This window comes from Myotis yumanensis, unplaced genomic scaffold (assembly GCF_028538775.1).
Source record: "Myotis yumanensis isolate MYYU_CA2020_CCGP unplaced genomic scaffold, mMyoYum1.0.hap1 SCAF_20, whole genome shotgun sequence".
Taxonomy (NCBI): domain Eukaryota; kingdom Metazoa; phylum Chordata; class Mammalia; order Chiroptera; family Vespertilionidae; genus Myotis; species Myotis yumanensis.
Window position 1 is genome coordinate 3160482 of NW_027223771.1, and position 22837 is coordinate 3183318.

A 22837-nucleotide genomic window follows, 5' to 3' on the forward strand; every position below is an offset into this window, starting at 1 on the left:
ATGGCATAGATTGCATATCTCATACCATGAAATATTATGAAGCAATGAAAAAGAATGAGGTTGTACTGTAGGCTGGATCATGGACAAAATCATCAGGATGTTTTACAGCTAAAAACCCATTAAGGATAAATCTCAGCCATAAAACAATATTATGCATTTCCCATGAGCCCACATTTATTGCATGCTTACATATAACAAAAGGCATGATGACCCTAGCTGGTTTGGCTCAATGGATAGAGCGTCGGCCTGCAGACTGAAGGGTCCCAGGTTCGATTCCAGTCAAGGGCACATGCCCGGGTTGTGGGCTCGATCCCCAGTGTGGTATGTGCAGGAGGTAGCCGATCAATGATTCTCTCCATCATTGATGTTTCTCTCTCTCCCTCCCTCTACCTTCCTCTTTGAAATCAATAAAGAAATAAATATTTAAGAAAAAAAAAGGCACGATGGATACATTTGTTCCATTGGTACCTGTAGTTGCTTCTTTAGAAGGAAAGTGGTGCCTGGGGAGGGGGAGGTGGTTCTGGGGTTACAGGAAGGGCACTTGAGTATTATTTGCAATTTTTAATATTTTTACAAAGAGATTTACATACTATTTGTAGGAGAATGAACTACATATTATCATTGACAGAAATACAAATAAACCAAAGCGACAGGATTTATAAAAATGTAATTTTTGAAAAGTATATTTTTATTGATTTCAGAGAGGAAGGGAGAGGGAGAGAGGGACAGAAACATCAATGATGCGAAAGAATCATGGATCGGCTGCCTCCTGCACGCCCCACACTGGGGATCGAGCCCACAACCCGGGCATGTGCCCTTGACTGGAATTGAACCCAGAACCCTTCAGTCCACAGGTTGATGCTGTATCCACTGAGCCACACCAGCCAGGGCAAAATGTATTATTTTAAAAGGAAGCTAGACTATTCTGTGAGCTCATAATAACACCGCGGTGCTTCAAATAAACCAGCATTGAATTTTCTAGGAGACAACAGTGCTAGCCCATGCAATATTCCTGCCCAGCATGTTTTTTTATCTGCACTTTGCATGTTGGGGAGTGAGAGCCAAGATAACGGCTAATGAAAAACACACACGCTTCTTTGAATGTAACCCAGGACATGCTTCCGGACGAGCCCCATGTATTCATGTCTCCCTGTTTTCCCCACAAACTTGCGCAGCTAGAAACGTGCAAGATTCAGAAGCCCGGTGAGAATGAATTATCACCACTCGAAGGCAAAGCCTCCAACGTGGAGAAGATTTACGCGGTCGGTCACCTAGCGAAAACAAGATAAATGCAAATTATTTATTGATAAACTCCCTTGATTCAGCGCCAGCGCTGTAAATAAGCAGGGAAGAAAAGTCGCAAGTTGGCAGGAGCCAACCCAGTGGCTCAAAAAATACCCCCACCATTTCCCAGCGGGTCCAGAGTTGGGTCTTTTATCCTTAATTTCAGGAGCAGTGTGTTAACCAGTGATGGCGAACCTATGACACGCGTGTCAGAGGTGACACACGAACTCATTTTTTTGGTTGATTTTTCTTTGTTCAATGGCATTTAAATATATAAGATAAATATCAAAAAATATAAATCTTTGTTTTACTATGGTTGCAAATATCAAAAAATTTCTATGTGTGACACGGCACCAGAGTTGAGTTGGGGTTTTTCAAAATGCTGACACGCCTTGCTCAAAAGGTTCGCCATCACTGTTGTTGACTGTCCACCACTCAGTGCTGAGAACTCTGGATTCGGCAGCAAACAAGTCAGGGAGAAGCAGGCCCTGCCCTCCTCACATCACTGGTGCCCATGGCCTTCAAGTACCTATTGAAACGCATTCGTAATAATTTTTGGAAAAACCTCACAACCTGTCAGGCTGATCTGCTCTTTTTTTCTTTTCTTTTTTGTTCATCCTCCCCTGAGGATATTTTCCCATTGATTTTTGGGGAGAGTGGAAGAGACAGGGAAAGACAGAAACATCGATGTGAGAGAAACACATCGACTGGTTGTCTCCTGCACGAGCCCCAACCAGGGCCTGGGCCAGGGAGGGAGCCTGCAACCAAGGTACGTGCCCTTGACCAGAATCGAACCCGGGACCCTTTCGTCTACAGGTTGAAGCTCTATCCACTGAGCTAAACCACTGTTACAAAGGGAAAACCCACAACCCAAATTGCAAATAAAACTCCTGCTTGCGCCGTAACCGGTTTGGCTCAGTGGATAGAGCGTTGGCCTGCAGACTGAAGAGTCCCGGGTTCGATTCCAGTCAAGGGCATGTACCTTGATTGTGGGCACATCCCCAGTAGGGGGCGTGCAGGAGGCAGCTGATGGATGTTTCTCTCTCATTGATGTTTCTAACTCTCTATTCCTCTCCCTTCCCCTCTGTGAAAAATCAATAAAATATATTAAAAAACGAACAAAAAAAAAAACCCTCATGCTTGAGCTGCCAGAATGAGAGAGGAGAGCCAGGAAACTGGAGTTAGGCAGAGAGATTTTACTCCAAACTGCTGTTGCTATGGGCGTGGCTTAGTGCTGTGAAGTATATACCGAGAAGCAGTGAGTGATCTTAAAGCCCAGAGACTATATCCCATCTAAAACAAACACCTATAACTTTCTTCCTTCGGTTTAGTATCTGGTCCTTGTGAAATCTGAAGCGTGAGACTGCATGTCAAATCACCTTGGAACAGACAAAAAGGCTGCATCATTTTGAATTTGTGAGCCTTTTTCCACAGTCCTTTTCCTTTCTGAAGTCTGATACTTTCACCCAACTCTGGTTTGTGCAGTGTGGACGGAAGGGGCCACATGCTGACCTGACAGGCTCAGGGGAGGCCTGCATGGCGGTCTTGCAAACTCAGAGACCTAAAGTCATCACAAAGGATGGTCTGAAATTAAACTTGAACTAAAGCAGTTGTGGTGGGCAGTTATGTCCTAGGCCGGTATCTTCCCTGACAAGGTCAACCTTTACCTTAACGGAGCCTATCTGTCTTTTTGCCTCTATAATAACACATCCCTGAAATGTCTGGGTAACTTGTAACTTCCCTTTTTCCGGACCCCTTGGGGCACAGCCTAATGTTCCTGGGCACCAGGACAGATCCCACAGATTCCTTCATTGCTATGTTAATTGTTCCCGCACCCACCTAAGTATGTGTCCATCATTTTACTTTTTATCCAATCCCAGGGGTTTCCCTGCTTTGCTTTATCCCTCCTCCTTAATCTATCACCAATGGATTTCATGTAACCCACCTACGTCCCTTTCCTTTGATTGCAATGTATAAATACAGATGTAACCCGCCATTCTCTGAAGCATGATCTCAATCCGTTGAGGTTCTGCTTCCCGGCATATGTCGACAGTTTGGCTCAAATAAACACAAAAATTCTTTACAGCAGGTAAACGTACCCATTAGAGGGGAGATTTATGAAAGGAAACAGTACTTAATTTTCTTAACTTCCTGGTTAAAGCAAGAACCCCCGTAGGCTGGGGCACCCTTTTAACTGCAGCTGTGCATATATTTAAAGAACATCTGCCCCGAGGATTGTGGCCATGTACCACATCTCACGTTTCTGCGCAGTTATTCATGGGGTCTTGGCAAATTCTCAGGGAGCCATTGAATGCCAACTCCCAATCGTCGAAGCAAACATTCCTGAGACGCGTTTACTTAGACAAATTGCATAATGCGCTGGCTCGAACAAGAAACTCTCCTTTCCAAATTAAGTTTTCGTAGGATGAAGCGTGTATTTTTAAACCTCTAAGGCACTCAACTCATTTTATACAGAACACCAATACTTCCTCTCGCAAGACGTTACCAACTGCATCACCCACCGATCCAGGGGCCTTAAATTCCATTTATAAGACTAAGTACTGGCCGAAACCGGTTTGGCTCAGTGGATAGAGCGTCGGCCTGCAGACTGAAAGGTCCCAGGTTCGATTCCGGTCAAGGGCATGAACCTGGGTTGCGGGCACATCCCCAGTAGGAGATGTGCAGGAGGCAGCTGGTCGATGTTTCTCTCTCATCGATGTTTCTAACTCTCTATCTCTCTCTCCCTTCCTCTCTGTAAAAAATCAATAAAATATATTAAAAAAAAAAAAAAAGACTAAGTACTGAGATGAGCAATTGTCAGGTGGTGGAGGTATTCAAGCGACTATGATGGATCAAGCCAGGCTCTCCCCCGCCTCTCCCAGGAATGCCTGTGCATTGCCAGTTAAAGACCTACACGTTCCTTCTGGATGTTGCTGGCCGAGCCGGGGTGCCACGTGATACTTAAACTTTATAACAGCGAGTCCGGACTTGTGGCCTTTCCGCCTTTGCCCTTCTCAAGCTCCTCCTGAAATGCGCTTTCTGACAAGAAGCTCAGGCCTTGCAAAGGGCAGACCAGGAAGCAGGACTGGAGGTACATTGGAAACTCGGTGCTCACACAGCGAATAACATAATTCAGTGTTAAAATGCTTCTTCCTGAATCCATCCAGCTGGCTCAATGGCGCTGAATATTTCCTAAGCAAATGAATGAGTTTAGGGACTTGGCGGTTTATTTCACAGCTACTGAGTGCCTAATAAGTGCTACAGAGTAGGTCTCATGGGATTTAGCGACCGACAGAAATGGTTAAGCATGAAATAGTGTTCCTAGCCCAGCCGGCGTGGCTCAGTGATTGAGCGTCAACCTATGACCAGGAGGTCACGGTTCGATTCCTGGTCAGGACACATGCCCGGTTGTGGGCTCCATCCCCAGTAGGGGGCGTGTAGGAGGCAGCCGGTCAATGGTTCTTTCTCATCATTGATGTTTCTCTCTCTCTCTTTCCCCCTCTCCCTGCCTCTCTGAAATCAATACAAATATATTTAAACGAAATAGTGTTCCTAACCAAGAGTGTCCTGAATAAAAACTGTGACACTGGAATTGGACGCCGCTGCATTGAATTGTGATGTGGAATGACCTTCAGGATGTTTTTTTTTGCTTCCAAGGTCATCCAATCCTACCTGAGGAGCCTGCCTTCCGGGTGGGAGGAGCCTGCCTCCTGGGTGGGAGGAGCCTGCCTTCGGGGGGGGGGGGGGGGGGAGCTCTATCAGGTTCCTGCGCAGGTGCAGCTCTGATATTCATGCCTCAGGAAGGCATGGTCGAGCTCATGTCAATCAAACCCAGAAGGCACCCTTGCTGTCTTCCTAGCATGACACAGGCAAAGCCTCATTTGTTTGCAACTCCAATCAGCATTTGTCTTGATGAGGATCTGACTACTTCAGCTGGTTCCCCTGCCAGGGCTTCGCTTCGGCAGAATTCTGCTCCGTGCCAAGCAGTCTGTTCCCGTCTTGCTTCCCAGGCCTGTGCACTGCGAGCCGGGGAATGTGAGCAGCTGCTTCCCATGGCCGGGGAGGAAGAGCTGCCTTCTGGGGCCTGGATGGAGCTGCATGCGGTTATCATGAACCCCCGAGCATCCCCATCAGACCCGTGGACTTGTAACTTTCAGAAATCCTAACATATCTGTAGAAAGTTAACAGTGTTCTAATCACTTTCATGCAAATTACCTCATTGGATAATTTTTTTTTTTTTTTTTTTTTTTTTTTTTTTAGTGTAAGTAGTAGGTTTATTGAGATGCTCACATCCTATGAGAACCTCAGGGATTAAGACCAAATAAAGGAGGGCAAATTCATACTTCCCATTTCATGTTTACCGGGGGAAATATCCATTGAGTGAAATGGCAGATGGAATCATTCTTGTAATAAATTATTTTCCTCTTTTCCTCCCCTTTTAACAAATGCGTAGTATTGAATTCTTATACAATGAGTATGTATGATACAATTTTTTCCTAACAGTGTCCTCTTTAAGATGATGAGGCATTGAGAAGTTAAGAAACTTGTATCATAAGCTTTATGAGGAATTGGAATTTGTGCCTTTTAAGCATGACCCAACGACTGCTAGGCAAATGGTTATTCCTTTCAAGCAACTTTTTTCAATATAAATTATTTTCCTTTTCTTTTTGAAATTAATCAGGTCTATTGGCCAGGAAAGCTCATAAGAGGCACTTTGGAAGGTTACTCTAAATTCTCTCATTGGATAATTTCATGCAGGTTATCTCATTGGATTATAGCCCAGAAAAGCTAATCCTATATAATAAAAGGCTAATATGCAAATCGACCGAACAGCGGAATGACCGGTTGCTATGATGCGCACTGACCACCAGGGGGCAGACGCTCAACACAGGAGCTGTCCCCATGGTGGTCAGTGTGCTCCCACAGGGGTAGCGTTGCTCAGCCAGAAGCCGGGCTCACGGCTGGCGAGTGCAGCGGTGGTGGTGGGAGCCTCTCCTGCCTCTGCGGCAGCACTAGGAATGTCTGACTGACGGCTTAGGCCCACTTCCCAGGCCTAATCCCCCGAGGGCTCCTGGACTGCAAGAGGGCGCAGGCCAGGCTGAGGGACACTCCCCCCCAAGTGCATAATTTCATGCACTGGGCCTCTAGTAAATACATACATACATACATATTTATGTATTTATTTTTAATCCTCACCGAAGGATATTTTTTCCATTTGATTTCTAGAGAAAGTGGAAGGGAGGAGAGACAGAGAGAAACACCAATGTGAGAGAGACACATCGATTGGTTGCCTTCTGCATGCCCCCAACCAGGGCTGGGAGCCTGCAACCGAGGTACATGCCCTTGACGTGAATCGAACCCAGAGCCCTTCAGTTCACAGGCCGATGCTCTATCCACTGAGCCAAACCGGCTAGGGCTAAAAATAGATATTTTAAAAAATTTCCATCTAACAGTTGGGAAAACGGAGGCTCCTGGACATTGACGGTCTTGCCCATTAAGCTGAGCTACTATAAATAGCCCTGGTGTTGGAGTTGAATCCAGGACTGTGTCATTACTGCAGTGCCTGGGCCTCCAAATTCATATTAGTCGATGGAGGCAAAGGCAATGAAAAGCCTTCAGAGTGTGATCTGAATCATTGCAATATCCCACAAAAATTTCAGATCTCATTTTCTATCAGGGCAGCCTTTACATTACACATACAAAATATCATATATAAAATCACATGACCAATTCCGTTATTTCTGTTTGATCCACTTTCTCTGTGCCTCTTGTATCTGTTGGTGATTTTGAAAAAACAGAACAAACCACCTTCTGAAAGTCCCAGAATGGAGAGAAGTCACCTTGAAATCATCACTCCTCCTACAATAACCACCTTGCTGTGAGTTGCACAGATCAAAATCAGTTGAACTTTCGGAATCCGTTTTGACCTGGTAGTTAATTTGTTGCTTTGTGAATCACATCTTAACGGACCTTTTTTTGTTTTTCTTATCTGCTATTGAAATTCACAGCTATATACATTTCAACCACTTTAATGAAACCTGTAGACCCTCTTTGTCCCAGTTTTGTGATCTGTGCCTTGAGTTCCGTATCTGCAAAAGGAAAAGTTTGAGCGACGATCTCTAAGGTTGCTCTAATCGTACATGTCCGTGACTTCTGTCGGACACCACCGCTCACCTGTGGCTATTTTGTAGACCAGCAAACTCAGTGTGTAAAATGCTAATGTAACCCACGCATTACTCACTCAGGGAATCTTCTGTAAGAGATGACATCCATGTGATCTCAAAGAACAGTCAGCTCTATTTCCGTCACCACCAATAACTTTCCAATGAATTCTAACCTGTATGGATACCTTATAGACATATAGATATTTACATAGTCCTTATCATCTTCTGAAGTTTAGCTTGTGACAAGCTAAATAGCTGCTTGTTAACTAAGTAACCTCTGACCATCAAAAATAGTATTGATTCAGAGTTAAAAATTGCCTTTCTGTTAAAACATTTATGACATAGATTTAATGTATACAATCTGTTCTATTATTCATATACTTAATACTGCTCATAGATTTTTTAAAATAATTCTTTTTTATTTTGCTCATGATTCTGACGGCCTATTCAGGTGATTTCTAAGCATTCAACCCTTCCAAAGAATGAGCCGTATTTACTATGGTTATTTTTTGACATTATGGTACAATCGATTCCTGTCCAATGAGGGGACCCCTCTCTGTATGTTATTATACAAGGAATAAGTTCAAACTTGAAAAATAATACCATAACCAGTATCTCATAGCAAGTGGTATTATATTCTCAGCTCAACACTAACAAAAATATCTCAGCATAGTACATTGATTTGGGGCAGAATGAAAATCTTAGATAGGGGAAGGAGGAGATAGAGATAGAGAGAGATAGAGATAGAGATAGAGAGAGAGAGAGAGAGAGAGAGAGGCTTTCTTTTACCTTTTGTTTCCTTTAGATAAAAGGATGCAACTTTAAAAATACAAGTCAAAAACATACTGCCTATGACAGTGATTTTCCAGGTAGTTCTAGAAAGAGTAGTGATCAATATGGGAGACTGCTAAGGAAAGATATATTTTATTGTATAACTTAGAGGCCTGGTGCACAAATTCATGCACCAGTGGGGTCCCTTGGCCTGGCCATGCGGTTTCGGGCTGAAACTGGCTCTCTGACATCCCCCGAGGGGTCCTGGATTATGAGAGGGTGCAGGCCAGGCCTTGGGACCCCATGGGTGCACAATTAGGGCCAGGGAGAGACGCGGGAGGTTGGCCAGCCGGCGGGGGGGAGGCGCAGGAGGGCTCCAGTGCATGTCCAGCCCCACTCGTTCAGTCCTGATCAGCCGGACCCCAGCAGCAAGCTAACCTACCGGTCGGAGGGTCTGCCCCCTGGCGGCCAGTGCACATCATAGCCACTGGTTGATCAGTTGACTCTCTGCCTTCTAGTGGTCAGTGCCCATCATAGTGAGCGGTTGAGCAGCTTTAGCATATCGTTAGCATATTACTCTTTGATTGGTTGAATGGACGACCGGACACTTAGCATATTAGGCTTTTATTATATAGGATTGTTGTAAGTCCGACATAGGAAGTTATGTGTGATATTATATAGTTGATTGCAGGTAAAAAAAGAACAACAAACACACCAAGAAAAGGCACTGCTTTATTATGAAAAACAGCTACGCATATACCATAATATGTACCAATATTAGGTTTTCGTCTTACAGTTTATTGTACGTATTTCCAGATAAGCATGGCTTGCAATAAAGGACTTGGAATGTGGGTGATGTCTTCCCCATGAATTAGCGGCAAAAAATCTCAGTAGCTCACAGATCTCTTCTGGGAGGTGGATTGGAAGTCTCTGACGTATTATATTTATACCATCCGGCTTCTCCCTAATATTGTTAGCGATTCAGCACAGCATTTTTTTTTCTCCTTCTGCACCACATTTATAAACCGTAGCGCGTTTTGATGCCAGGTGCAAGGGAATTCCAACTTCAGGCTCCAAGTTGGACTGCTGTTGCTTTTTTTCCCGGCCAGGCCGAAGAGCTCTCTAACCCTGGTCTCCCAGAAAGCCGATCTCTCTGCACCCTTCCCTTTACGAGCGCAGTATCTATGGTAATGCCTTCATTGTCACCCCGTAGAATACAATTAATTTTAGTTTTTAGTATGTTATCAGCAAGCAAAGCACCGGTATTAGCTCGATACCATCTGGGAGTGACAGTCTCCTTATTACAAAATATGTAAAAATATGGATTCCCTTAAGGAATCTGTTGCGTTGCATCTGCTCAGATTTTTGTTCTATGCTAATGGTTTTAACCCAGCATATGAGGCGTGCGAGAGGGGAACAAAAAAAAAAATAACTGGAATTTTTCAGCTAAATTACGCGTTTCACATTTAAAGTGCCTCAAACATGGAGACAAAGCCACGTGCGCGGCTTCAGCTACAGGGGCCTGAGCAGAGACAAAGAAGGAAGAGCGAGCATCTCTCTTACCTGATGTTAAGCCCACCCCTGGCTTTGTCTCCAGAGAGCTCTGACTGCCCACGCAATTAAGGCCACTTGATACGCGAGGGAGGTGCGGGGAGTGGGAGTATAGATGCTAAATCCCCAAATGAGCGCTGGCGGTAACAGAGAGATCTGGACTGATAAGACAGTTCTTGTCCTTACAGCTCTGTATTCACACCATATCAAACAATCGCGGTGATTAAAACGAGCTATTACAATTATGAAAGCATTCTCCGGGTAGCGTTGCTTTCCTTTCCGTCCCTGGCCTTTCTGTCTTTCCTCACCTTTACTCGGATGCGGAGAATTCATTTGAATGAATTCTGCCCGTTGACTGAGGAGAGGCCTTGGGTTGGAGCCAGAAGCCTGGAGCGGATTTCAAATGCTGGCCTCCGAGTCCCAACCATTTAGGGAAAAGCCCAACTGGGGTGGCTCGGCGGTTGAGCTTCGACCTGTGAACCAGGAGGTCAAGGTTCGATTCCCGGTCAGGGCACGTGCCCAGGTTGCGGGCTCATTCCTCAATGTGAGGCGTGCAGGAGGCAGCCGATCAAAGATTTTCTCTCATCATTGATGTTTCTGTCTCTCTCTCTCCCTCTCCCTTCCTTTCTAAATCAATAAAAATAGAATTAAAAAGAAACCACACACACACACACACACACAAAACATGTAAAGAAAAGACCCATTTATATAGGAGACTGCAGCAACAAAATGAGTTAGGTTTCCAGAATAATTCTGGGGCAGGAGCTTCTAGCTGGCTGCTGCTCCTCCTGTGTGCTCATGGAGAGCTTTGCTTCGGGCGAGCGGCGTTTTCACACTTGTGTGACAATTTACTACGAATTGCCTTTCCATGTCTATCTGTCCTCAGGCTCCAGATTGTGGAATAGATGAGGCATTGCTTCCTCGTTACCAGCATCCCAAGATACAGCTACAGATTCCATTCTACAATTTCCATCCATGCTTTGTCATTATATATATACTCGCCACAATAAATATTTTCCTTTTCTGAAAACAAGAATGGCTGGATGCTTCTTTTTATTTATTTTTTTATTGATTCGAGGGACAGTAACAGAGAGAGAGAAATGTTGATTTTTTGTATTGGTTGAGTCTTGGATGTGCCCTGACCAGGGATCGAACCTGCAAACGTTGGCGTATCAGGAAGATGCTCTAACCAACTGCCAGGGTGGGGACTCGCTGATTTAAAAAGTCTAAAGCACATTGAGAAAATAAATGTCTCCAGCCTGAAAAGATTTCCATAGGTTTGTTGATTAGGAATTTTATATATGTTTAAAAACCCTAGCCTAAAACGAAATAAATGCATTTCTTCCTTAGCTATCCATTGTGGAGCTATTTTCTTTTTTTCCTCACTAGAGGCCCGGTGCATGAAATGTGCACTGGTGGGGGGAGGGGTTCCCTCAGCCTGGCCTGCGATTGATCGACCCCCAGAGAGAGGCCCTGCCCACCCGCCACAACACTGCTGCCGGGTAGCCTGGGCCTCCCTCTTTGGGGTGATCGTGGAGCCCCCCAGTTGATCACCCCACCAACCTGCCTCTGTGAGGCGATCATGTGGCGATGGCGGGGCCCCCCGACCAATCGCATCACACCCTACTTGGCTGGCCTGGCACCAGTGGGTGTCATAGTGTGGTCGCCTGGATGGTTATTCCGTTATTTGGCCATTCGGTCGATTTGCATATTACGCTTTTATTATTATAGATGTGCCACAGTTCCTTGTGTTTTTCTGCTGTGTTCAGCCTTGTTTTTGTGGGTTTCACAGATTGGACTGGGTTAGCCAATACTTTCACACACGAGTGTCAGAACAGAAATAATGCTTTGGGATAGAATTTGTAGACTCGTCACTGCCAGTGTGTGAGTCCTGGTGAGAGGGTAGATCCCATTATTGTGATGAGGAAAATTAGCTACTAAAATGATAAGGGGTAGGTAGTACTTAGCTGCGACTGAAATGAAAAATTTGCAGGCCTTCAGATGAAATCTCACCTAATCATCCGGAAATAGCTCAGGTGGGGTAGGAGGGAATAGCTCAGAAAAAAAAAAATGGAAGGAAGACATCAAGAAGAGAGGACTTTGGCCCTGTTTGAATCAGCATAGAGGTGAGATTTTCTTTCTCTGCAGTAGACATACAGTAATTTCTATATCTAAGGAAGAGTGGTCACACACAAACATTTCATGTAGGACAATTTTGTAACCTGTGTCCACTTTATATATATACTAGAGGCCGGTGCACGAAATTTGTGCATGGGGCGGGGGTGCAGGTCCCTCAGCCCAACCTGCACCCTCTCCATTCTGGGACCCCACAGGAGATGTACGACTACCAGTTTAGGCCCGATCCCAACATCCCTCTCATAATCCTGGACTGCTGGCTCCTAACTGCTCACCTGCCTGCCGGCCTGGTCTCCCCTAACTGCCCTTCCCTGCCGGCCTGGTCACCCCTTACTGCTCTGTCCTGCCAGCCTGGATCCCCTAACTGCCTCTGCCTCAGCCCCTTCCACAGTGACTTTGTCCGGAAGGATGTCCGGTCTAATTACCATATTACCCTTTTATTATATAGATATATATTTATTGGTTGATTTCAGAGAGGAAGGGAGAGTGAGAAGGAGATGGAAACATCAATGATGAGAGAGAATCATTGATCAGCTGCCTCCTGCACGCCCCACACTGGGGATCGAGCCTGCAACCCGGGCATGTGCCCTGACCGGGAATCGAACCATGATCGCCTGGTTCATAGATCGACCCTCAACCACTCAGCTACACCAGCCAGGCCTATGTCCACTCTTAATTCTCTGTTTTCATAAATAGCACTTGGATCTGTTGAGAGCTTGAGCAAGGCCAGGGCTCTGGGATGAAGGCTTACGTTGCATTTTCTCACTCAGTTCTTGCGTTAACCCTGGGCGACAGGTAGCATCATCGTAATCCCGTTCTGCTGATCAGAAATGGAGTTGGAGAAATGGGAAAAATGTCCCCTGGCCCAGCTGTGGTTTAGAGCCAGGCAGCTGTGTGAGCATAGGTAGCTCACGCTTCTAATGGTGGTAGGCACAGGGGAGTAAGTGGGACTGTGTGCTCACCACTTTTGCTGGGAAGAATTGGGTGTATTAGATTGTTAGAAATTGGAGACTGACTCAAGATCTGTTAGAGAATATTAACATTTTCATGTGGAGCAGTTTTCGGAGTATTGCATTTTGGGCCAAACCTAGAGGAGTTTTTGCCTTAGGTGCTTACATCTTCGCTTAAACCGACCTCATATCAAATATCAATGTTAATACCCTCTAAAGCAGTGGTTCTCAACCTTCCTAATGCTGCGACCCTTTCATACAGTTCCTCATGTTGTGGTGACCCCCGACCATAAAATTATTTTCGTTGCTACTTCATAACTGTCATTTTGCTACTGTTATGAATCGTCATGTAAATATCTGATATGCAGGATGTATTTTCATTGTTCGCGACCCACAGGTTGAGAACCCCTGCAGAGGGACATGCGTTCTAGAAGTTCCTCTCGGGTTTCCTTCAGCCTTGTCTTCTACTTTTTTTGTTTTGTTTTTTGTTATTGTTGTTCATCCTCACCTGAGGATATTTTTCCATTGATTTTTAGAGAGAGTGGAAGAGAGAGGCAAAGACAGAGAGAAGCATCCATGTGAGAGACACACATTGATTGGTTGCCTCCTACACACGCCCCGAACAGGGCCCGGGCCGGGGAGGAGCCTGCCACCCAGGCATGTGCCCTTGACAGAAATCAAACCTGGGACCTTCAGTCCGCAGGCCAGCGCTCTACCCACTGAGCCAAACCAGCCAGGGCTTGTCTTCTCCTTTTATGCCAAAGAGCTAGGAACAGTCAGCTTTAAACTACGGCCTGACACACTTAATACTTTCTTGTTTTCGACTTGAATGCTAATTGATGGGGACCAGAAAGAAGAATGCCTCCTCGTTGTCTTAAAAGCTTAGGAGTTTTCGTGTGGCAGCGAGGCACCTGTGTGAGAACAGGGCCAAAGGGGAGTTTGTAATGGATGGCGATGAAGTCAGACTGCTTCTTCTTCCAGTACATTCCTGACGAGGGATTCAGGGGCACATCTAAGTGGTACTTAACGTTTCCCCACTGCACGTTGTCAGTAGACTTTAAATAACATCGACCCGGAGTGTAGCTTTGAACTTGGCGAGCCAGGAAAGCTTAGGAGAACTTTCCTGATGAGCTTGCAAAAGCTAGTTCAAGTTCAAGAGGATAGCATTAAAAAAACGCGGCAGCAGGGACACTTGATAGAGCCTACCTTTTAAATAATTCAAGAGACGAAGCTACGTTATCTCGGCACCTTGCTGGGATGTTCCTAGAGATACTGAAGTTGTTTGTGTTTAAAATGTATCGCTGTGCTGATTAGAAAGAACAGGTACCAACATGCTATTATAAATTTTTTTCTTTATTGATTAAGGTATTACATATGTGTCCTTATCCCTCCATTGCTCCTACCAACCCTACCCCTCCGCTCATGCCCTCACCACCCTGCTGTCTGTGGCCATTGGTCATGCTTATATGCATACATACGGGTCCTTTGGCAATTATAATTTTTTAACACTTGGAGTGGGGGAAACGAGTTAAGTGGGCTCGCGTGAATTGCGCGTACTCCGCGGGAGCCGTCTTAACTCGGTTCATATAGATTTGCGGTGGAGTGCGGGAAACGTGTAAACTCGGGCCGATTGTAACTGCGTATTACCAAATATTTGTTTGTTTGCCGTTCACAAAGATACCTACCTGCGTATGCGAACCGTTTCATACCCATTGGGGTAATAGGTATCATAAAAATCCCTGATTTTGCGCGGGAAACCTAAATAATTGCCCGCGCCATCTTATATTTTGGCGGGAAATTCACCCCACACCGGAGTGTTAAAACTGTACTAGACACAGTGGCCTCAATGAGTTTCCACGAAGTTCAAAAGTCCAGAAAGTAGTTTGTTTTGGGACTGTGCGTAATGGACATTTGAAAGTTCAGAAAAACAATATATTTGATGCCCAGTGTGTGGTAAGAGCACTTTATATTTAGTTTGAGAAACTATCTTACCTCCTCAGGGCAGTGGTTCTGGGCAGCAGAGGTGCTGGTCTTAGTCCTCATCTGACCTTGCTCTTAGGATTCGACCTTGGCCTCGTCACATGACGATTAGTCATGGGGACACCATCCATCCTTGGTCCAAAACAAGAGTTAATCCTGAGACTTGCAAGTGAACCATTGGTAAAGGAGCAAAGAACACTTTTCCTTTCTGTGGGGTGTGGATCTGATAGGATATCAGCTTCCTGCTGCTGGTCTGGCCCCAGTGGGAGGATCCCTGGACCAAGAATGAAACCAGCAGGAAAGACAGCAGAATCTAGGGGTAGAGATGAAATCCTCATTTTCCCTCACGTACCTTTCAGCCCAGTCTGGCTCTCCCTGTTTTTTTACATCTGAGTGTCATGCTTCCATACTACCTCACATCCAGTTCTTCTTGCTTGGGAGGCCCCTCTAATTATCTTTCTTTAAATATTTTTTTTATTGATTTCAGTGAGGAAGGGAGAGGAAGAGAGAGAAACATCAATGATGGGAGAGAATCACTGATCGGCTGCCTCCTGCAGGCCCCCTACTGGGGATCGAGCCCACAACCCCGGCATGTGCTCTTGACTGGAATCGAACCTGGGACCCTTCAGTCCGCAGGCTGGTGCTCTATCCACTGAGCTAAACCAGCCAGGGCCCCTTTATATACCAGTATCTTTATTTCAGTGCATTAAGTCTCCATAGCCCGCCATTGTCCGAAGCTACTTCCCCCTCCTTCGAATAGTACTAATGTGGATGTTTCATTGTTGAGCATAATGAAGGACAACCTATCCTTTATTAATTATGATCCTTCATAATTATGATTTGGTCATTTAGTCATTCATTCATTCATTCATTCAGCAGATGATGGCTGAGTCCTGTGACAAAGCAAATATTGAGCTAAGACTAAGACAATACAGGTCCTTGTCCTTAGTGAGTTTATAGAGTGGTGGTGAGAAGAGACAGAAAAACAGACAGTCACAACAATTTGATGTAAGAACAGGGAAAATGAACAGAGCAAGGAAAAGGAGGACCCCCAAGACCTGGGAGGACTCTTGAGGAGGGGATGAGTCAGCCATATCTTGTGGGAGAGAAGCAACTTAAGTATTCAGAGGAAAGATAATGAGAAAGACGTAACAGGGAGAAGAGTCAGCCTGTGCCAAGACAGAGAGACACCCCGTTTGCTTTTTGTGAGACGACATGTAGAGCTAAATAAGAGAATGAATGAAAGGACAAATGAATCAGGAAAGTAAGCAGGTGGTTTAGTGGGTGTGAAGAATTCTCAGTGGACCTATCTAATTTGGTCAGCAGAGAGAACAATGATGGAGATTGAGCTCAGATAACAGAGGACTGTATGGGCTGGTTGGGTTTTATCCGGAGTTAAGGGAAGGGTTAGAGAGATTTTAGCAGGGCAGCAGCCTGGTCAGATTGCATTTTGGAAAGAGTTTTCATATAGTACCTCCTTTAATCCTCATAAAAACAGTGTGCATGTGTGTGTCTTATTCTTCATTTTAGACCTAAAGAAGATGCACAGTGAGATGGAGGAACATGGAATGACTCCATAGTTTCCCACGTGCAGATCTAGCATTGAAATCCAGGCAGTTTGGTTCTAGGTTTCCTCTTTCTGAACATGTTGAATATAGAGGTCTTATAGACATCGAACTCATTTAGATAGTACTTAGATAATTTGGGCTAGTGTCTAGGACAGAGGTCCTCAAACTTTTTAAACAGGGGGTCAGTTCACTGTCCCTCAGACATTCCACACATGTGCACTGTGGGCCCGGGACGAGTCGGCTGCACAGGAAGCGGTGGCAAAAACACTCGGCGGGCTGGATAAATGTTTTCGGCGGGCCGCATGTGGCCCACGGGCCGTAGTTTGAGGACGCTTGGTCTAGGAAGAGGTCATAGGTTGATTTAGGAGTCATCTATATAGATAAAAGCCTGTTACAACCGAACAACTGGAATGACCGAGCTGCCCCCTGGTGGTCAGTGTGCTCCCACAGCCAACCTCCCACAGCTGGCCAGCAGCAGCTGGTGGCTGTTCCTTCTGTGCCGGGCCCAGCGACCATTGCCTCCTCTCCAGACCCTGCTGGGGCCTTCGGGTCCCAGACTGGGACAGGGAACTGGGGGTGGATGGCAGCGGAAGTGGCCCCTTTCCCTCCTCGGGGCCGGCGGCCAACCTCCTGTGCCCTGTCCTTCACCCCGGCCAGCAGGCCCTGATCGGCCTGGCCATGATTGGCCCTGACCACCGGCCAGGCCTAGGGGCCCTCTTGCATGCACGAATTCGTGCACCGGGCCTCTAGTTAATATATAAATAGTGACTTAAATCATTTTAGCTTGTGACATTATCTAGATTGAGGGCAGAAAGGGATATGAGAGATTTCGAGGGCAGAGCTATGAGGGATGGTGTGTTTTCCCTTCTATTTGTTTGTTATTTATAATGATTTGTTTTCTGTTTGTCTTGTGCACAGAAGCTCATTCACTTCTAAACTAATATAGCAAGTGACATTTGAGGTGGTAAAATGATTTCAGGAAAATTAGGGGCACACACCACCATCTCTAAGTGTTAAACTTCAGAGACATCACAGACCAACCCTAGGATTACGGTATTAATCTCCTAGTATCCAAAAAAGTAACTGTTTAGATCAGTGGTTCCCAACCTTCCTTTGGCCACGCCCCACCTAAGCATCTCTAACATCCTGATGCCCCCCCACCCCGTGACGTACAATTCTTATTATTCAAAAAGTGAGCTCCTATTCACATGGAGGAAGCCTCAAAGGCCATGAACTTGGTCTAAACAAGCTGCAAAGAACATGGCATCCATGAGAGAGAAAAATACAAGAACGAAAGGACAGTGGAAGGACTGAGGAAGAAATCACTAAGAAATTGTTAAAAAAATAACATGAAGTGATACGCAAACATAGCAAATAAAGTTTCAAAACATATAATAGAGACCCGAAATGCCTAAATATGTTACAATATATACTTATAGACTGTATTTGAGGCTCCTAGAACCATAAGAGATGCAAAAAAATTCACTGTTAATAACTCATTCTCAAATTGTCCCCCTAAAACATCAAATTGCCCCCCTGTGGCGTGTACCCCACGTTGGGAACCACTGGTTTAGATTGTACGACAACAAACTTATCTTCAGTTCTTTTGAACCTTTTTTTAAAAAAAAATTGTAATGTCATCTCCCATAAGTACCTGGTCCATTTTCCTTGGGGAAGAGCACCCATTTCCTCCAAGTTCAGTCGGTCACCCTCAGGAATCATCCCCGATGAACCTTTTCAGCATCTTACTGTTTGGGGGACTTTTAAAGATGAGGCCAATCAGGACACATTCTTTTTCATCTCTGCCTCCCGTCATTTTCTTCGGCAGGGGTCTCGTCGGAAATGCTTGATTTTTCCTTCCCCAATTAGAACTCTTCAAAGGCAAGAAAATGAGGCTTGGGCCCAGGTTTCCCAGAAAAGGCTTCTAGGACCACGGCAGCTCGAGCGTTTGAAGTCCCCCCACCCTACCCCAGAGCCGCGGCCCTCGTAATAGCAGCATTAGCTCTCAGCTCCATTTTCCAGGGGCGCGAGCCTTTCATGTGGGACTTGGCTACTCGGCTGCCATGCTTGAAAGATAAAAACCATTTTGATGTCGCTGGTCCTAGTACATGTATGTAGCTTCATTTCTTTCTTTTTTTATATATATTTTTATTTACTTTTTACAGAGAGGAAGGGAGAGGGATAGAGAGTTAGAAACATCGATGAGAGAGAAACATCGATCAGCGGCCTCCTGCACGCCCCCTACTGGGGATGTGCCCGCAACCCAGGTACATGCCCTTGACCAGAATCGAACCTGGGACTCTTGAGTCCGCAGGCCGACGCTCTATCCACTGAGCCAAACCGGTCAGGGCTGTAGCTTCATTTCTTAGCTTAGTAAGCAGTGATGGTTATGCTGGGTTTTTCTTGACTAGTATTCCATGTTGATTAATGGAGACGAGAACTCTACGCAACTAATTTAGAAGGCTGGATGAAAGAAGGTGAAGGAATTAAGCAAACACACACACACACACACACACACACACGCACAGACAATAGTGTGGTGATAGCCAGAGTGAAGAAGGGGTAGGAGTAGGTGGAAGTGGGCAAAGTTGAGGAGAATGGGGACAAAAGACACTTTGCTTGGGGTGTTGGGTGCATGATGCAGTGAGCAGATGATGTTTTGTTGAGTTGTGAACCAGTGTCACCCCAGTTATTGAAAGAAATCCAATAGCATTGTAGAACATAACATAAGGACACCATGCATCTTCAACATAGATGTTGAAGCAAGGGGATTAGATATGGAAGAAAATATGCTAAGTTTAAATTTTGTCATAGTTTGTGTCCACAGGTATTGGCTGAAATTGAAATACTTTCTTTCAGAAGGACGGAATCATTCCAGTATATTTAATTTTTATGGTTATCTACTTCTGCAATTGTTAATGTTTTTTTAGGAGCTGATAGTTCATGAGGTGATAGAACTTTAACCTAAAGTTGAGTGATTCTATTTACTCAGCTAACTTCATTAAAATGAAATGCTCTCAAACTTAAAAATTGCCCAAATGCAATTTATGACATTATTCATATTCACTCATCCACACACATATCTATCCATTTTTCTACTCATTTAGTCTCTCTCTCTCTCTCTGTTGGTTTATATTCATTCATATTCATATTTACATTAAAATGCATATTTATATTTAGATGTATACATATGAATTTAAATGTATGGTGTAGCATTTTTCTAATGTCCACAATAGTTGTTTCTATGTAGGTGGATTTTTAAAATTACCCTTTTCTTTTTTTGTTATATGATACTAAAGGCCCAGTGCACGAATTCATGCACAGATGGGGTCCCTTGGCTTGGTCAGCGATCTGGGCCAATCAGGCCATCTTGCCCAGTCCTGATAGGGGCGGGGCCAGCCAGCCGGAGGGGAGGGACTGCGGGAGGTTGGCCGGCCACAGAAGGTTGGCCGGCCACAGAAGGTTGGCTGTGGGAGTGCACTGACCACCAGAGAGCACCTACTACGTTGAGCGTCTGCCCTCTGGTGGTCAGTGCACATCATAGCGACTGGTCAACATTCGTTTGACCAGTCGTAATGATCGCTTAGGCTTTTATATATATAGATTTATTGCTTCTGTTCAAATAATAAACAAGTAAAATTATTTCCCAGACAAAAATATGAATGAACTCATCATGCATAAGCCCTAAGAATATTTGAAGTCATTACTCTCTAACCTATTGTCCCACATGTAACACTTGCTTAGAAAACACTGTGTCACTCCCTTTGCAAAGTAGTGATGATGCTACACAGCAAAGGAGGAAAATGTTTATGGACATAAAATACACCACGATCCTCCTCAAATCCCACGTCCCTTTTGCCAACAAAAAGGGCTATGAGTTGAATAACCAGGATTAGAATCTTCCCAGGTGTCCAGGAGCGCTAAAGAATCCTGGAATCACGTGTCATTTATTTAGAAAGTCAAATGGGTTAAAGGTCAGAGCACAAACAGCTTAGAACCCATCCAATGACTTAGCAGAGCTCAAGAAACTAGGATTATGAAGAAAACCCATTGTTTCGGTCTTGGTAAAATATGATTGACTTTTTGATTAACCGCAGCCCCAGAAGTTGGATTCCATATCTATTCTTCCTTGAATTTTCCCGTTTCCTACCGATAATCCAAACAGATAATGGCAAATACCAGCAACGATAATGCCGCCCTGAAGAGGCCTTAGGCGAGGACAGTGAAGGGACCATGGTCGGGGCCCAGCTGTGTTTACCTTTGAAGAGAACATGTGTTTTTTATTAGATCTTCTCTCTCCTGGGCCTTCTCCCCGACTCTTCCACTCCAAACAGGAGCCAATCACAGAGCTCAGAGCGGGTCTTGCTTGATGCTATCAGCAAAGTTGGACACTGTTAACAACAAGCTCCAGGCTTTCGTGTGCATTTTTAATTGCACCGCAGCAGAGGCCGAAACCAACTTAGAGCAGTTGCATTTATATAGAGTTAAAATATTCAAATACAGTCCAGGCAAAGAAACTCAAATCTGTTTCCTCAGAGCTTTGGAAGCAATTGCCAAGGGGGTTGTACACCAGTTTGGAATAATTGCATGCCTAGCAGTGAGCACTGGCTCACTTCTGTACGGTGGCTGTGAGTGGCCAGGCTCCGGTGGCGGAGGCCACGGTGACCCCGTGACCTGAGATGGGGAGAGAGAGGCCTTCTGGGCTGCTGGGTGCTAATCCTTCATCCTTCCTCCATTTCCCTTCTCCTCATCCCTCAGCCATCCCTCCAAAACCCACAAGTGTTCAAAATGTCTTCATTTGCCAAAGGCTGTGTGCGTCTGTTTAATAGACACCTATTGCTCCCTTATTCTCTCTTAGATCGTCTGGGCAGGCACAGAGCAAATTAGAGCAAAATGCTTTCGGTCATGTGTCGGGTGGAATCAGGGTGATGAATGCTCCCCTCTTGGGCTTTCGAACCCACTGGGGAGCACTCTGTCCCTGGGCCTCAGTGGTGTCCTCGGGGACTGCCTGGTCTCTGGGGGACAATGAAGACATGTTGAGCTCCCCATGAAAGAAGGAACCTACAGGTCTCAACATCCGGAAGTTTTGTGATGTTTCAATCCTATTTTCCTGGATGGAGAATGTTCAGCCTTGGTTGGTTCTGATAAAGATTAGGGAGTTCTAATATAGGTCCACACACAGAGTCTAGGGCGCAGTCTTTAGCAGAGAATTTATTAATGACCTTGAATTTTCTTACACCAAATGTATATGGAAGTCCTTGCTATTTAAGGAGGCCCCTTAGCAAGCAAGAAAAGACAACTGCTATTATGCATTGATAACTTTTGTAGTTCAAGCCCAACCTTAGAAATAAGCTTAATTGGAACTAACACAATAATCTTCCAGGTCAATCTTCAAATTCTCAGTAGTTTAAAAACATCCCCCAATTTTTTGTAAAGAAAAACTCTCTCTTTTATCTCTTTTTTCTCTCTCTCTTCTTCTCTCCCTTCTTCCTTCACTCCTTCTCTCTTATTTTCTTTCTCTTTCTGTGTTTGTTTTAGGCAGATTTCTCTATTGTCATCTGGGACCTAAATTATTTATCACCCGTAGCCTACAATTATCATAACTAGCCACTAATTTATTAAAACCTATCGACCAGTGGTTCTCAACCTTCTGGCCCTTTAAATACAGTTCCTCATGTTGTGACCCAACCATAAAATTATTTTTGTTGCTACTTCATAACTGTAAAGTTGCTACTGTTATGAATCATAATGTAAATATCTGATATGCAGGATGGTCTTAGGCGACCCCTGTGAAAGGGTCATTCGACCGCCAAAGGGGTCGCGACCCACAGGTTGAGAACTGCTGCTATAGACAGTAATCATGTTAGTAACTCAAAATGTGGAAAGTATAGTCTTGGCAACAGCAAGAATTTAGGAGATATGCAGAGTCCTGTGACCTCCATTCCAATGGCACCAATCAGAAGACACCTATTGGGTTGGTTTTCCAACGTCATTTCTCTGATGTCCCAAGTTCCCCCAGCAAAGTGGGCTTTCCCAAGCCATTGCTGTTGGAAGACCTTGGCTCCTGGTGAGCTGGTCCAGGATTGGACACCTCAGACACCTACCTCGGTCTGAGCCAATCAGGTCGCAGTAGGTGTCAGGGAGCCGAGCATCAGCCCACCTCTCTGTCAGACAGAAGGAACGCCCATAGCAGCCCATGACCGCGGTTTCTGGGTTTACTCCGGCTCTTCAATGGACTCAAGTTGGATTGTTCAACTTCTCCTCTGATTTTGCACAATATTTTCCTTGCAAATCTCTTGGCGACAGACTCAAGGAATGATTTGCAGTGAAAATAATTTTCACTTATATATAAGAAGATTCTGATAGCTACTATGAGGAAGCATTGAATAAGGGATTGGCTAGAAATCTACAGTTATCTTTTTCTCCCCAGCCG